The following is a 566-nucleotide window of genomic DNA, read 5'->3' on the forward strand; positions in this document are numbered from 1 at the left end:
TTGCACAGTTGGCCCTAGGCCTTGTTCTGACTGATAATGAGCTTCTCCACAGTCTCTTTCCACAGATGCCGTTGTTTGATTCTCATGTGTTCTATGTGATAAAGTCCATACATATAGTCACCATTCTGAAAAAGGTATTTGCATTGAATAATTCATTGATATTGCAAAATTCCATCATGCGGTCTCTGATGTCATTTTTTTCTCCAATGCCATATTTTCAACTACCAATGCTCCTTCTTTATTTCCAACTTTCACATTCCAGTATCCAGCAATTATCAATACATCTTGATTGCATCTTTGGTTAATTTTAGAAACAGAAGTTGGTAAAAAAAAACTTTCAATTCCTTCATCTTTGAGTTATGCCGTATCAGTAAATGAAGGTGCTGAAAGCTTTGCTTCATGCACATCATTAAGATTGACTCTACTCTGAGGAGGTAGCTCTTTCCCAGTCATATTTTGAGTGATTTCAACCTGATGGACTCATCTTTTGGCATTATATAAAAAATGTCTCACTGTTATTCCTAAATTTTTCCAGTACTATATTAGTATTTCACTGCTATTTGTGA

Source organism: Orycteropus afer, unplaced genomic scaffold, assembly GCF_000298275.1.
Source record: "Orycteropus afer afer isolate SDZICR_OR568_19922 unplaced genomic scaffold, OryAfe1.0 scaffold00343, whole genome shotgun sequence".
Taxonomy (NCBI): Eukaryota; Metazoa; Chordata; class Mammalia; order Tubulidentata; family Orycteropodidae; genus Orycteropus; species Orycteropus afer.